A 14,800-nucleotide genomic window follows, 5' to 3' on the forward strand; every position below is an offset into this window, starting at 1 on the left:
TCTACTGCAATCCAGCCTGGGCGAAAGAGCGAGCCTCCGTCTCAATTAAAAAAAAAAAAGTAAGCTAAGTAGTGTGTAGAAAGAAATGTATAAACTTGGCCGGGTGCAGTGGCTTACGCCTGTAATCCCAGCACTCTGGGAGGCCGAGGTGGGTGGATCACCTGAGGTCAGGAGTTCGAGACCAGCGTGGCCAACATGGCAAAACCCCATCTCTACTAAAAAATAAAAAATTAGCTGGGTGTGGTGGCAGGTGCCTGCAATCCCAGCTACTCGGGAGGCTGAGGCAGGAGAATTGCTTGAACCCAGGAGGCGGAGCTTGCAGTAAGCTGAGATCACGCCATTGCACTCCAGCCTGGGCGACAGAGTGAGACTCTGTCTCAAACAAAAACAAAAACAAACAAGAAAGAAATGTCTAAACTTAAAAGACATATTATTAAGTAATCATTTATAATAAGTCAGAAAAACAGAAAATAAATCCAAAGTAAAAGGAACAAACCAGTTATTTCAAAAGATTACACAAAATCTGGCAAGAATGATGAACAACAAGAGAGAAATGTGAACATACATTTTACCAAATAAGTTATATGAATGGCAAAAAAATAACATGAAATGATGCTCAGCATCACTTGGTCATTGGGGAAATGTGAATTAAAACCATAAGGAAATATACTTCACACCCCCAAATACCACCTGTACCCCAATAACTTATGGAAATATAATAATAAAAAATAAAAACTATATTTCATACCCACTAAAATGACTCAAACTAAAAAGACTAACAATATCAGGTGTGGAAGAGAATGTGGAGCATGAGGAACATTGCCGGCAAGAATGAAAACGGTATTCCTTAGTCCATTTTCTGATGCTATCATAGAATACCCCAGAGTGGGCAAATTATAATAAAACAAAATTTATTTATTTATTTATTTAGAGAGGGGGTCTTACTCTGTCACCCAGGCTAGAGTGCAGTGGCTCAATCTCAGTTCACTGCAACCTCCACCTCCTGGGTTCAAGGGATTCTTCTGCCTCAGCCTCCTAAGTAGCTGGGACTACAGTCACCACCACGCCTGGCTAAATTTTGTATTTTTAGTAGAGACAGCGTTTCACCATTTGGCCAGGCTGGTCTTGAACTCCTGATCTCAAGTGATCCACCCACCTTGGTCTCCCAAATGGGATTACCGGCATGAGCCACCACACACAGCCAAAATGTATTTGGTAAAGTTCTGGAAACTGGGAAGTTCTTGGATTCAAGGACAAGGAGCTGCATCTTCAGGGGCCTTCTTGCTGTGTCATAACGTGAAGGCATCACAGGATAAGAAGAGTGCAAGGCATATTAAAAGACATATTATTAAGTAATCATTTATTTTATCACAAACCCACTCTTGAGATAACTTATTCCTTCCCACTGTAACCCCACTAATCTGTTAATTCATGAAAAGATTAATCCATTCATGAGGGCATGAGGGCTGTCTCTTAAAATTCTCACCTCTTTTTTTTTTTTTTAGAGTCAAGGTCTTGCTCTGTTACCCAGGCTGGGGTGCAGTGGCCTAGATCATGGCTCACTGCAGCCTTGACCTCCTGAGTTCAAGGTATTCTCCCACCTCAGCCTCCTAAGTAGCTAGGACCACAGGTGTGTGCCACCACGTCTGTCTAATTTTTAAATGTTTTGTACAGATGGGGTCTTACTACATTGATCAGGCTGGTCTTGAACTCCTGTCCTCAAGCAATCCTCTCACGTTGGCCTCCTAAAGTTCTGGGATTATAGACGTGAGCCACCATGCCTAGCCTGGTCCCACCTCTTAATAGAGTCACAATGGTAATTAAATTCCAACATGAGTTTTGGAAGGGACACAAACCATAGTGGTATGAATACTTTGAAAACAGTTTGGTTTCTGATTATGTGAAAGACAGAGTTACCACATGACCCAGCAATTCAGCTGTTACATACTTCCCCAAAAGAAATGAAAACATGTCCACACAAAGACTTGTATGCAACTGTTCATTGGAGTTTTTTCCATAGTATGTATCTCCCAACTGGAAACAACCAACTGGTGAATGGATAAACTGTTTTACATCCATACAATGCAAAACTACTTACCAAAAAGAGCTACTTTAGATTTTTCTGTTTGTGAGCCAAAACAAAATAGAAACAAACAAACAAAAAACCTACCAATACACATCACAACACATATGAATCTCAAAAGCATTATGCTGACTAGAGCTGGGTGTGGTGGCTCACACTTATAATCCCAGCACTTTGGGATGCCGAGTAGGGTGGATCACTTGAGGTCAGGAGTTTGAGACCAGCCTGGCCAACATGGTGAAATACATGTTTTTATTTCACTTTACCGAAAATACAAAAATTAGCCAGGCATGGTGGTGGGCACCTGTAATCTCAGCTACTCTGGAGGCAGAGGCGCAAGAATTGCTTGAACATGGGAGGCAGAGGTTCCAGTGAGCTAAGATCACGCCAGTGCACTCCAGCCTAGGTGAAAGAGCGGGATTGTCTCAAAAAAAAAAAAGAAAAGAAAAAAGAAAAAAGCATTATGCTAAATACAAGGAGCCAGACACAAAAGATTATACTATATCATTCCACATTTATAAAATTTTAGAGAAGGCAAATACTGCATATAGTGATAAGAAAACAGACTGATGGTTAGATTAATGTGAAATATTTTGTCACATAATGCAATGGAAATAACATAAAAATAAAAAAGTCAGTATCTATCATCAAGATAGATTCTAAGGAAGCTTCTACTGATATTTATAATTTGTTGTCTATATCAAAGGCTGTTTTATTTGTGGCTTTTTGGAGAGGCCAGTGGGGATTAGAGCTCTGCCAAATTACTCTTTTTGTGAAGCTAATTTGCAATCACATTCTTGTTATATGGAGAAAATCCTTGTTCTTGAAGAGAATTCTTGAAGGGAAGGGAAGGTTGCTGTCTTACTCTTCTTCATTTTTCCAGCAGATATCTAATGTATATCCACTTGAAGTAAGTCTTATTTGGGCAGTAGCAATATGTGTCAAGGCACTTAACATTGTGTCAAGTATCACAGTGCCAAGCACCATGTCAAGGCAGAGGGAAGATGATTGATGATGTATGCTGAAGAATACTGGAGTCAAAGCTTGGAGAATGAGTTGAGTGCTATGGAAACCCTGATGACAGGGACTACAGTGAGGAAGACCCAGAGCAGCGAAAGCTTTTGCAATCTGGCCAGGAAGACCACTGGATAACTAGGTATCCTGGATGTATGCAGAGGCTCTACAATGAGATTACTCAGTTTATAATTTGGATTAACCTGTCGTTTCTGTGGGCTCACCCAGGAATTTCCCTTAGAGTATGATGTAGAGAAATGCCTTTGACCACTCCCCTATCTCTTTATCAATACCAGGGTCACACCTTCTACCCAGCCTCTTTCTTTCCTTCTCCCTTCTTCCTTTACTTCTTCTTTTTTTTTTTTTTTTGTTGAGACGGAGTCTTGCTGTCACCCAGGCTGGAATGCAGTGGTACCATCAAGGCTCACTGCAACCTCTGACTCCTAGGTTCATGTGTTTCTCCTGCCTCAGCCTCTTGAGTAGTTGGGACTACAGGGGTGCACTACCATGCCCAGCTGATTTTTGTATTTTTAGTAGAGATGGGGTTTCACCAGGTTACCCAGGTTGGTCTCAAACTCCTGACCTCACGTGATCAACCCGCCTTGGCCTTTCAAAGTGCTGGGATTACAAGGGTGAGACACCACGCCTGGCCCCTTTCTTCTTTTTTTCCTTCCTGCCTTCTTCCCTCCTTCCTTCCTTCTTTCCAGGAATTAGTGTCAGTTCAGCCTGTTTCTTTTTTATTAACTAGATCAGGGGTCAGAAAACTGACCTGCAGCCTGTTTTTGTATGACCATGGGCTAAGAATGGCTTTATCTTTTCAAATAGTGGAACATAAATCCCCAACATGCCTGTCTTTTGAGTTACATCTCTCCCAATCTGGATCAGTTGCTTTCTACACCGGCTGTTTCTGATCCCGTGATTCTCCTTCACCATTACTTTGCATCTCTCCTGTTTCCTCTATCCCTTCCCCTCCCCTCTCCTCCCCCATTCCCCTTCCCCTCTCTCTTTTGCTCCCTCCTTTCCTCCCTTCTTTCTTTCTTTCCAGGGGAATTGGCAGGGGAGCAGGAAGTCAAATCTCGTGTCATCATGTGACTATTGACACTCCCTCTTCTCATGTTTCTTCTCCTTTGTAGTAGGGGCAGGGCCAGCAGCAGGAGCTACAGAGCCAGGGCAGCAGAGACAGCCACAGCCCTGTGGGAGCGCACACTGGCAACTTGCCAATACCCTGGGCAATGACTCCTTTAATGTCTTTTCCGTTCAGTTCACTGATGATCTTGCTGCACTGGTTGTCATTGGCCTTGTTGCCTATATTGTACAGGACCTTCTTGATGTCCTTGGTGCTGGGCAAGGGGTTGCCCTTGAGGGCTGCCAGTAGGTAGGAAGGACGACCTTCTGTGTCCCAGAGGAAAAGAAAGCCACACTTTCCTCTTTTAGTTTGTTCATTTTCTTATTCCTGTGTTGCTGCTGAGAAATCCACAGCAATTCCGACTCCCCTACCACCCTTTTGTGCCACCTCCCTACCCCTTCTGGAAGCCTGAGAATCTGTTTGTCCTAGATATTTTACATTTCACAATTATACACTTTGGTGCAGGACAATTTTAATCTATTATGATGGACACTTTCAATTTGCTCCTTCTATTCTGAGTGTGTTTCTTGAACTATTTCTTTTTTTTTTTTTTTTGGAGATGGAGTCTCGCCTTGTTGCCCAGGCTGGAGTTCCGTGGCACAATCTCAGCTCACTGCAGCCTCCACCTCCTAGGTTCAAGCAATTCTTCTGCCTCAGCCTCCCAAGTAGCTGGGACTACAGGTGCATGCCACCACACCCAGCTAATTTTTTGTATTTTAGTAGAGGTGGGTTTTCACTGTGTTGCCCAAGCTGGTCTTGAACTCCTGAGCTCAGGCAATCCACCCGCCTCAGCCTCCCAAAGTGCTAGGATTTCAGGCATGAGCCACCACGCCCGACCTGAACTATTTCATTGTTGATTTCTTCCCCTCTGTTTCACTCTTCCTGGAAATTCTATTATTTGGCTGCTGAACTTCATAGATTTCATGAATTTTCTTACCTTTTTTCTCTCATTTCCTATCTCCTTGTCTTTTTGCCATGCTTTCTGTGTAACTTCCTCAATTTTATTTCAATTCTTCATTAAAATGTTCATTTCTTATGTCTTCAACTTCTAAAATTTCTTCTTTGTTCTGTGAATGTTCCTCTTTTTTACAAAATAGCACCTTGTTCTTGTTTTAAGAATGCAGTATCTTTTCTTATCTTATCTTTCTCAAGACTGAGAAATGGAAAACTACAGAAACCACAACTTGAAAAACAGCACAGAAACCACAATTTGCAAAACAGATAAACTACTCCAGCAACAGCTCAGCTTGGACCCAGGTGTTCAGGAAACATAAAACCACAGACTTTTTCACAGACAGCCTTGCCTAGCCTATCAACACAGTCAGTGACTCAGCTTTGCAACTTCTGACCAATTCTTTCCTGCCCTAACTCTACCCTTCCTTCCTGCCCCTCCCCCCACTCTTGTTATCCCCGCCCTAAAAGCATCCTTTGGCTAACTCCTCCTCCATGAAACTTCATAAAACTCAAATGCTAAAGCTACTCGGCGTCCATTTGACTGACTTCATTTGCTCACTGTTTCCCTTGCCTGGCACGTTTCTAATAAACTAAGCTTGCTCTTTATTGTTATTCATTTGTTGTGTTTTAACCATAACAGATTTCTTTGCTGCTCTTTTATGAGAAGCTTTTTTTTTTTTTTTTTTTGAGACAGAGTCACACTCCGGCGGGGTTTCACCATGTTGGCCAGGCTGATCTCAAACTCCCGACCTCAAGTGATCTGCTCGCCTCCGCCTCCCAAAGTGCTGGGATTACCGGTGTAAGCCACCAGGCCTGGTCTTTTATTTATTTATTTTTCTGAGATGCAGGCTCGCTCTGTCGCCCAGGCTGGAGTGCAGTGGCGCCATCTCGGCTCATTGCAACCTCCACCTCCCAGGTTCAAGCGATTCTCCTGCCTCAGCCTCCTGAGTAGCTGGGACTACAGGCATGCACAACCACACCCAGCTAATTTTTGTATTTTTAGTAGAGACAGAGTTTCACCACGTTAGACAGGATGGTCTCAATCTCTTGACCTCGTGATCTGCCTGCCTCGGCCTCCCAACATGGTGGAATTAGAGGAGTGAGCCACCACACCCAGCCCACACCTGGTCTTTTATGAGAAGCTTTCACTGAACATGAATTAGTTTTCTTTCATCCATATAGTATTCTGTTTCTCCAAGGTGCCTTATCTGCTGTGTGCTCTTTGTCTTGCATGATAGAGGCTTACTTTAGAGTTCTGGTAATTTTTGGTTTCTTACGATGAAGAGTGAAGGACTAAAGCTAATTGGAAGTTTGGAGTATATGCAGAGCTCTTGCATTTCTGAGTTTACTTTAGGGCCATTTATTTGTTGGGTAATCTTAAATATCAGTTTGTCTTCTTTCCTCTTGGGCTGCTTAGATTCCTGAGAGAAAGGCGTGACAATCCCCTGCCTAGAGGGTAAAGATCTGGCTGACATGGTTTGGGCACTAAATGATTGATGAAGGCTGTGGGGCAGGAGTGGGGGGCTTAGCAATCAGCGAGCATGTGATTGTGTAAACCTCCATTTTTGTTTGGTACCAAAGCCCTCACCTGTACTTGATGTTTCCCAGTCCACAGACTCCAACTGCTGCTGAAACTAGAGAGAAACAGTCATCCAACAGCATGAGAGCGGGTAGAAGACCTGTATCTGTTCGTGATTCTATGATATAATCATTTCTGTTTTCAATTTTTCTCTACTGTTGCCACATAATTCAGCTTTCTCAGTTCTTTTGAGTTAGTCTGCAATCATCTCTTTGCTTTTTAGCTTTCAAAGGTTTATCATTGGCCAGGTGTGGTGGCTCATGCCTGTAATCCCAGCATTTGGGAGGCTGAGGCGGGCAATCACCTGAGGTCAGGAGTTTGAGACCAGCCTGGACAACATGGCGAAACCCCATCTCTACAAAAAATACAATAATTAGGCCGGGCGCGGTGGCTCAAGCCTGTAATCCCAGCACTTTGGGAGGCCGAGACGGGCGGATCACGAGGTCAGGAGATCGAGACCATCCTGGCTAATACGGCGAAACCCCGTCTCTACTAAAATATACAAAAATTAGCCGGGCGAGATGGCGGGCGCCTGTAGTCCCAGCTACTCGGGAGGCTGAGGCGAGAGAATGGCGTAAACCCGGAGGCGGAGCTTGCAGTGAGCTGAGATCCGGCCACTGCACTCCAGCCTGGGCGACAGAGCGAGACTCCGTCTCAAAAAAAAAAAAAAAAAAAATACAATAATTAGCCGTGTGTGGTGGCATGTGCCTGTAGTCCCAGTTACTTGGGAGGATAAGGCAGGAGAATGGCTTGAACCCAGGAGGTAGAGGTTGCAGTGAGCCAAGATTGTGCCACTGCAATTCAGCCTGGTGACAGAGTGAGACTCCATCTCAAAAAAAAAAAAAAAAAAAGAGAGAGAGAAATGTGAGGACTAGAGATCTGGGAGGATCCAGGGGCAGAATTATATGGTTTGGCCGTGTCCCCACCCAAATCTCATCTTGAATTTTAATTCCCATAGTCTCCACATGTTGTGTAAGGGACCCGGTGGGATATAATTGAATCATGGTGGCAGTTTCCCCCATGCTATTGTTGTGATAGTAAGTTCTCATGAGATCTGATAGTTTTATAAGGAGATTGCCGCTTCGCTTGACTCTCATTCTTCTTCCTGTCGCCCTGTGAAGAAGAACGTGTTTGCTTCCCTTTCCACCATGATCATCAGTTTCCTAAGGCCTCCTCAGCCATGCTAAACTGTGAGTCAATTAAACTTCTTCCCTTTATAAATTACCCAGTCTTGCCGTGTGCGGTGGCTCACGCCTGTAATCCCATCACTTTGGGAGACCAAGGCGGGCAGATCACGAGGTCAGGAGATCGATACCATCCTGGCTAACATGGTGAAACCCCGTCTCTACTAAAAAAAATACAAAAATTAGCCGGGCGTGGTGGCGGGCGCCTCTAGTCCCAGCTACTCAGGAGACTGAGGCAGGAGAATGGCATGAACCCAGGAGGCAAAACTTGCAGTGAACAGAGATTGTGCACCACCGCACTCCAGCCTGGGTGACAGAGCAAGACTCCGTCTCAAAAAATAGTAATAATAAATAATAAATAAATAAATAAATAAATTACCCAGTCTTGGATGTGTTCTTAAAGTAGTATGAGAAATGACTAATACAAGCTCCTATTTCAATAAGTCATAAAAAGCAGTAAAAGGGCCAGAGCCAAGCATGGTGGCTCATGCCTGTAATCCCAGCACTTTGGGAGGCTGAGGTAGGCAGATCACCTGAGGTCAGGAGTTCAAGACCAGCCTGGGCAACATGGCGAAATACCATCTCTACTGAAAATACAAAAAATTAACCAAGTGTGGTGGCAGGCATCTGTAGTCCCAGCTACCTGGGAGGCTGAGGCAGGAGAATTGCTTGAACCCAGGAGGCAGAGGTTGCAGTGAGCTGAGATCACGCCACTGAACTCCAGCCTGGGTGACAGAGCAAGATGCTGTCTCAAAACAAAACAAAAAATGGGTCAGGCACAATGGCTCATGCCAGTAATCTCGACACTTCGTGAGGCTGAGGTGGGAGACTCACTTGAGCCCCAGAATTTGAGACCAGCCTGGGCAACATAGTGAGACCCCATCTCTATTTATATAATCAAAAAAGAAAAAGAAAAAAGGCAATATTCCTTTAATAATGTGAGTGTCTCAATGACAAGAAATCAGGTATTTCTATTCCCCTAGAGTTGTTTCTTTTCTTTTTTTTTTTTTTTCCTCTCCCTCTGTTGCCCAGGCTGGAGTGCAGTGGCTCGATCTCTGCTCACTGCAACCTCTGCCTCCTGGGTTCAAGCGATTTTCCTGTCTCAGCCTCCTGAGTAGCTGGGATTACAAGTGTGCGCCACCATGCCTGGCTAATTTTTTTTGTATTTTTAGCAGAGACAGGGTTTCAGCATGTTTGTCAGGCTGGTCTCGAACTCCTGACCTTGTGATCTGCCCACCTCAGCCTTCCAAAGTGCTGGGATTATAGGCGTGAGCCACTGCGCCTGGCCTACAGTTGTTTCTTACTCATCTGAAGAAGGCACTTGACATGTCCTGAAGTGGACAGTTAATTTAGATATTCCGCTGGGCAACTGTTACCTTCCTAAAATCAGATGAAGTGGTGATTAAGTTCAAATTTGTTTTCCCAAATAAGCCCAAAACACACTGAATATAAGTTCTCCATTTTTGCCAGATAATATAACCAAAGAAGGAAAGATAATGTTGGTGTCCATGCTGAATTGGTTGATTTATTCTTTACTAACTATGGAATGAGTATATAATTATAGGTAAATTTACCTTTCATATAGCTTCGGGTATTAATACTCACTCTTCTTGCTTCTTACGTTTTTGTTTTTTCCCAAAATCTTAGATGATTCCTCAGGTGAATTTGTGTAGTTCTCCTCCACTAGTATGTTTCTGGCACAGTTGTTGATATGTTGAAAGGGATCTGGTCCTAACAAAATCTCTTTGTACTAGCCTGACATGATTACCATGACATTCCTCACATTTCAGATCTCCATCAGATGATGATATCTACCAGATGCTGTCTCCCCATTATCACAGCCCTGCAAGAAGGTCTGTTTATCTTTGCAATATATCTGTAGGCATAGGTGTTGGGGGTGACATGAGCTATTTTCTTGTCTCATGGTTATTTGGCAAGAACTATTCTCACCTGTTTCGGACAAACTACAGGAGCCAAGTGTATCTGAAAAGTATTTATTTGGCCTGTAATAGGAATGTCATCTTAAATAAGTTCCTAGCCCAATAAGCCATACAAAGCAATCGGAGGCAGGCCGGGTGCGGTGGCTCACGCCTGTAATCCCAGCCCTTTGAGAGACCAAAGTGAGTGGATTGCCTGAGGTCAGGAGTTCGAGACCAGCCTGACCAACATGGTGAACCTTCGTCTCTACTAAAAATACAAAAATTAGCCAGGTGTGGTGGCAGGCGCCTGTAATTCCAGCTACTTGGGAGGCTGAGGTAGGAGAATTGGTTGAACCCAGAAGGCGGAGGTTGCAGTGAGCCGAGACAGGGTCTTGGCACTCCATCCAGCCTGGACGACAAGAGTGAAATAACATCTCAAAAAAAAAAAAAAAAAAGAAAAGCGATTGGAGGTAATTCTTCTATTTCTCTTCAACTTTCACTGATATCAAAATCCAATACTTTAACCAGATTTTCTGGTTGACAGGCTAAATGAGATCATCTTCACATTCAACATCTTTCTCTTCAGTTTCCTTCTTTTTTTTTAAAAAAAGTGTTTTTTTGTAGGTTGTGGGGAGGGGTGTTTGGCTATGTTGCCCAGGCTGGTCTTGAATTCCAGCCTCAAGTGATCCTCTTGCCTTGGCCTCCCAAAGTGCTAGGATTACAGGAGTGAACCACTGCCTGGCCCAGTTTTCTTCTTTACATCTGGTCTTGGTTCTGTCATTTAAGATTTTCAAATTAGAGCATCTCTTCTTTTTTTTTTTTTGAGATGGAGTCTTGCTCCATCACCCAGGCTGGAGTGCAGTGGCGCGATCTCGGCTCACTGCAACCTCTGCCTCCTAGGTTCAAGCCATTCTCCTGCCTCAGCCTCCCGAGTAGCTGGGACCACAGGTGCCCGCCACCACGCCCTTCTAATTTTTTGTATTTTTAGTCGAGATGGGGTTTCACTGTGTTATCCAGGATGGTCTAGATCTCCTGACCTTGTGATCTGCCCTCCTTGGCCTCCCAAAGTGCTGGGATTACAGGCATGAGCCACTGTGCCCAGTCGAGCATCTCTTATTTTCTCCACCCACAGGTAAAGAATATTTCCACCAATATTCCGAATTGTATTTTCTCAAGGCAATTTGATAAATCTGCACATTCTTGTCCTTTAAGCCAAGGGGCTTACCTATTAATAAGTAGGTGGAGCTGTACCTGGATATTAATTCAGTAGCATCACCTACGAGCAAAGTGTCCATTTGGGGTGATCAATATCATCGCTAATTCTAATACAAAATGTTTTGGCATAGTCATCAATGACATGTAATTCCTCAGAATAAGTGGCTGTCATTGCTTCAGTCTCTTCATTCTGCCTCTGGTAGCTCCCTGTGCTCCCTTCAGCCATGTGGCCCCTAGAGCAGCCCTGCGGCTGGTGCTGACGTCCAGAAGCTCAGGGTGGAATTTTTATTTTCCAAATATTTTTTATCTGTGGTTGGTTGAATCCCCAGATGTGTGTGTGTGTGTGTGTGTGTGTGTGTGTGTACATGTTGAATGTTGGTGTTAGTTTATACTTTATGTTCATTTTTGAAAACTATCTTTTTTTGAGACAGGATCTTGCGGTGTTGCCCAGGTTGGAGTGCAGTGGTACTGATTGAGATACTCACTGCCATCTCAAATTCACGGGCTCAAGTGCTCCTCCTGCCTGCCTCAAACTCCCAAGTAGCTGAGAATACAAGTGCTTGCCACCACACCCAGCTAACTTTAAAATTTTTTGTAGCAGTTGGGTCTCACTATATTGCCCAGGCTGGTCTTGAACTCCTGGCCTCAAGTGATCCTCCCACCTCAGGCTCCCAAAGTGCTGAGATTGCAAGCATGAGCCACCACATCCAGTCTGAAATTTGGTATTTTCATTGTATTAGTCCATTCTTGCACTGTTTTAAAGAAATACCTGAAACTGGGTATTTTTTTTTTTTTTTTTTTTTTTTTGTGAGACAGAGTTTTGCTCTCATTGACCAGGCTGGAGTGCAATGGCATGATCTTGGCTCACTGCAGTCTCTGCCTCTAGGGTTCAAACAATTCTCCCACCTTAGCATCCCAAGTAACTGGGGTTACAGGCATGTGCCACTATGCCCAGTTAATTTTGTATTTTTAGTAGAGACAGGGTTTTTCCATGTTGGTCAGGCTGGCCTCGAACTCCTGACCTCAGGTGATGCACCCACCTCAGCCTCCCAAAGTTCTCGATTACAGGTGTGCACCACTGGAAACTGGGTAATTTATAAATAAAAGAGTAATTGGCTCACGTTTCCACAGGCTGTACAGGAAGCATGCTGGGGAGGCCTCAGGAAACTTTCAATCATGGTGAAAGGCAAAAGAGAAGCAGGCACGTCTTACAGGGCCGGAGCACGAGGAACAGAGAGAGCAGAGAGGTGCTACATACTTTTAAACGACCAGATCTCCTGATGATTCACTCACTATCATGAGAACAGCACCAAAGGGGAAATCTGCACCCAGGATCCAATCATTTCCCACCAGACCCTGCCTCCAACATTGGGGATTACAATTTGTCATGAGATTTAGGTAGGGACACAGACCCAACCATATCATTCATTATGACTCAATTTAAGTATTTCTTAAAATTAAAAAACATTTTTTTTTGTCTTGCAGTGGCAAATATTTCTTAATTTTTCTCATGACATATGCTTGGTCCCAGGAGTTACTTAATGGTGCACTTTTAAGTTTCCAAGTAAATTTTAAGTAATCTTTTTTTTTTTTTTGAGACAGAGCTTTGCTCTTGTTGCCCAGGCTGGAGTGCAGTGGCGCCATCTTCCCTCACTGCAACCTCCACCTTCTGATTTCAAGAGATTCTCCTGCCTCAGCCTCCCGAGTAGCTGGGATTACAGATGCCTACCACCACGCTCGGCTAATTTTTGTATTTTTAGTAGAGACAGGGTTTTACCATGTTGGCCAGGCTGGTCTCATACTCCTGACCTTGTGATCCACCCGCCTCAGCCTCCCAAAGTGCTGGGATTACAGGCACGAATCAAAAATACACGCCCAGCCAATTTTAAGTAATCTTTAACTTTAAAATTTTAATTGCCAGAAGGCCACAGAGACTGTGGCCAATAGAATATTCTGATTAGTAGATATTTTTTTCCCTCCATTCTAACTCTAATGCCCTTTCCTTGAGCTAAAGCTTTTCTTCTTAACTCTGTCTTCCTCTAGAGTAAGGAAGACATTTTTGGGAGGTTCTTATTTTCCTCTGACCCCTGGCCACTAGTCCAACTAGTGCAACACATACCTGAATCTTAGAGTAAGTGGAGCATAGGATTAAACTGCAACTCATGCCACACATGTCATTTTTAGCCCTCTCCACGGTGCATTGCACGTAGGACTAGTAGATAGCATTTCTTGAAGGCTCACCATGTGCTGGACATTGTACTAAAAATATTGTATACATATCTCATTTAATCATCACAACACCTTTGTTTTCTTCCATTTGTGCACGAGGAAATGGAGGGAATGAGAAACTGAGTAACTTTCCCCAAGGCACACAGCTTAAGGTGATAATACCAAGAGAAGTGCCCAGTGTTTGTCTGACCACAGAGCCCACACTATCTGAGCACTCACAGGAGATGTGCTGAACAAATCTCATTTTGTCATTTGCTGAAATAAGATTTGTTCAGCAAATGAACACATTCAGGGAATCTGTTCAGTAGTTCACGGCCAAAATGGAATTTGTTGCCACTGGGTTATGCATCCACATAATCCTCTGTTATCATTTTATATACTACACTTAACACTTGCTGAAAATCCTCAGGAATTTGGAATTATCTTCCTTTCAGACTATTTTCAAGCTGTCTCTGAAACAAGAATGTGAAGAAATACAAGGCTGGTAAATTATTAAAGTTGCTACCTATCTCTTAATGTCATTGGTTTTCCTGTTATATGTCTTTCTGAGAAACCAATAGACACACCTAACCACATCCTTGTTCTTAAGGCTTCCTGTTAATGCTGGTAAAGCTCAGGAAATGGTGATCTTTCTAAATTACTTAAGATAATTTGCAATCTTCCTCAAAAATCACTTTTGTTGCTTCATCTTGTTGCATAACTCTGCTTTATCCTCATGATAGATCCCATTTTCCACAATTAATTACATATATATTTTAAATTTGTATTGTATATTTATGTTCATACAAAAATAAAATAAATTGAATACATATGGAGTACACTTTATTTATTTATTTATTTATTCATTATTTATTTATTATGAGAGGGAGTCTTGCTCTGTCACCCAGGCTGGAGTTCAGTGTCACAATCTCGGCTCACTGTAACCTCCGCCTCCTGGATTCAAGCGATTTTCCCACTTCAGCCTCCTAAGCAGATGGGATTACAGGTGCACACCACCACGCCTGGCTAATTTTTGTATTTTTAGTAGAGACTGGTTTTCGCCATGTTGGCCAGGCTGGTCTTGAACTCCTAACCTCAAGTGATCCACCTGCCTCAGCCTCCCAAAGTGCTAGGATTACAGGCGTGAGCCATTGCACCCGGACTTATTCAAGTTTTGTGTGGTTTCTCTTTTTTGGCGTTTTCTTCTTGAATTCAATGACAAAAAGGAATGTTTGAAATTATCTTTTGATTTTAAATATCTACTGCTTCTACTTTAAAATGAAAGAAACACAATATGTACAAGTTAAAACAATAGAGCTGTTGATAATCATTTGCTTTTTTTTTTTTTTTTTTTTTGAGACGGAGTCTGGCTCTGTCGCCCAGGCTGGAGTGCGGTGGCCAGATCTCAGCTCACTGCAAGCTCCTCCTCCCAGGGTCACGCCATTCTCCTGCCTCCGCCTCCCAAGTAGCTGGGACTACAGGCGCCCGCCTCGTCGCCCAGCTAGTTTTTTGTATTCT

At 43.4% G+C, this 14,800-nt stretch overlaps 1 pseudogene; it reads right to left on the minus strand.

Annotated features, from left to right (window-relative positions):
• Positions 1-9,260: 9,260 nt before the first annotated feature.
• On the minus strand, positions 9,261-11,402 carry LOC117091091 (annotated as a pseudogene).
• Between the last annotated feature and the right edge of the window lie 3,398 nt (positions 11,403-14,800).

Source organism: Trachypithecus francoisi, unplaced genomic scaffold (genome assembly GCF_009764315.1).
Source record: "Trachypithecus francoisi isolate TF-2019V2 unplaced genomic scaffold, Tfra_2.0 Lachesis_group11, whole genome shotgun sequence".
Lineage (NCBI taxonomy): Eukaryota > Metazoa > Chordata > Mammalia > Primates > Cercopithecidae > Trachypithecus > Trachypithecus francoisi.